Below are 2,264 nucleotides of genomic sequence, written 5' to 3'. Positions count from 1 at the left end.
TAGTGCCATCACACACATTTTCCCACTCACTGGATGATGTGAATAGTGTCATTTCACACAAAGTAGAGAAAAGGGCTCTGTATGTGGTGCACGTATATAACTTTTATTATGTTCCCTTTAAAATTTGTCAAATAAAGACAAATACAGTTAAAAAATTGTGTTTAAAGATTGAAATTGTGTTTGAAAAATTGTGGTTTTTAGTCCCCTGCCTCTCATGTGTCTTAATTTATATTTTACTTGGATCAGTGTGTACAGTGTGTTGTTATTTGAAATATTTACATTTTATTCTATACCGAGAAATTAGTAATAAAATTGCACCTAGAGTGGATAGTATTCCACTTATATCCATTTCAGACATAAGCAAAAGCCAGGGAATTTACCGGGGCAGGGCAAGTCGACCCAGGTCCTGCTCATGTCTGAAAGGGTCTGACCTAGCTTGACAGTCTCAGGACTGCGACAGTGCAATCGATCAGGGTTATTCCCGGGACTTGCAACCAGGGTCGGTGCCCCAGCTTACTGTATGTCTGAAAGGCAAGACCTGGGTCTCCAAGCATCCACTGTTATACCCCTTTTTCCACTAGCAGCAATAATTTGGGGTATTTCACACAAGCACACAGCAACCCAGGTTACTGAGCAGTGTGATAGGGCATGGTTGAACTAAGCCGGGTCAAGTGATCCTGCATTTCAACCCTGGTCATGAGAAGGGTTGAATGCATGTTCAACCCTGCTCATGATGCAGTGTGAACGGGTAACCCGGTTTGATGCGACCCAGGTCCCATTCTCTGCATAGGAAGAGCCGACGCTTGGAGATGATATCATCTCCATGCGTTGTCTCATGAAGTGATGCCGATGATGTCATTGACCCGGCGTTAGTGCCGGGTCGGGCCGCCTGTCTCTATGGGGTCTCAGCCGCGCCCGGGATAGGCATGTGAACATAATCCTGGGTGCGACCCAGCAGTCTAATGGAAAAGCTGTATTAGATGGAAGACCCGGGTCACTGGTAGATCGAGGTCCTGTGTGAAGGGTGATGACACGGGAATAGGTCTATCACCCAGGTGTGAAAGGTGAGTAAATACTGAAACCCCGGCTTCAGTGTCCAGGGTCCAAACCGGGTTAAAGACGGGTTGTATGTTTGAAAGGGGTATTAGAGATCCTGCATACACTATTAGGTAGTCTTTGCTCTCCCAGATTTATGAGTACATATATTCTGAATAGTGTTTATTTCCACTTGTGTTTTCTTTTATAATTTACTCCAATTGGTACTGTATATAAATTATTACTCATAATGCTTGTAATCAAATTTAATTTTATGCTCATGAGGGAAAATATAATTATAATGCAATCTATGTGTATGAATAGTCTAAATCATCTTTATTTCCATTTTGTGGATATTTGTACTTTAATGGGATTTTTTTTCTTTACATTTCCTATATATGGATATATCCACTTACTGTATGGAGTTGTGGTTGCTGAGATATAGTGAGGATTTATACTCTCTTAGCTTAACATATAAAGAATAATATATCTGAGAGTACCATATATAGGGCCAAATGTAATAGGGTGAGAGTTTAGAAAAGTGAGAGTTTCTGACACTTTTTAAACTTTGCCAATGTAATAGAGTCCAAAAACAAAGTAACAGAGCGAACTTGCATGTTTTTTTAGACTCTCACGATTTAAAATCTCATTCAGATGTTTTCCCATTTTGAAGATAAAACTCAACCAATGTGAGAGTTTACTGCTAAACTCTCACATTTTCTAAACTCTCACCCTATTACATTTGGCCCATAGTGTCCTCTCTTAGCTTATCTGTAAGCATGATTAATCTAGGAGAATGGGCCAAATATAATAGGGTGAGAGTTTAGGAAATGTCAGAGTTTAGCAGTAACCTCTCATGTTGGTTGAGTTTTATCTTCAAAATGGGAAAACATCTGGATGAGAGTTTAAATTGCAAGAGTTTTTGAGTATATAAAAATGTGAGTTTGCCTATTCTCGGACTCTATTACATTGGCCGAGTTTAAAAGAGGTCACTGCTAAACTGTCACATTATCTAACCTCTCACCCTATTACATTTGGCCCAATATCTCACATGTACTTATTATAATCTAAAATGTTGTCATACCATATAATACTGTATTTCAGTTTGTTTATTCTGAGTTCTGAGCATACGCTTTTGAGGAAACGGCGTACTGCTGAGAAACGAGTCAAAAGACACCCCCCCTTTGATGTCAGCCCATCACCCACAACGTACCGCAGCATTGATCCAC

Source organism: Taudactylus pleione, unplaced genomic scaffold (genome assembly GCF_031769625.1).
Source record: "Taudactylus pleione unplaced genomic scaffold, aTauple2 ptg000384l, whole genome shotgun sequence".
Lineage (NCBI taxonomy): Eukaryota > Metazoa > Chordata > Amphibia > Anura > Myobatrachidae > Taudactylus > Taudactylus pleione.
The sequence above is the reverse complement of the archived record's forward strand: the minus strand, read 5'-3'. Positions refer to the sequence as shown.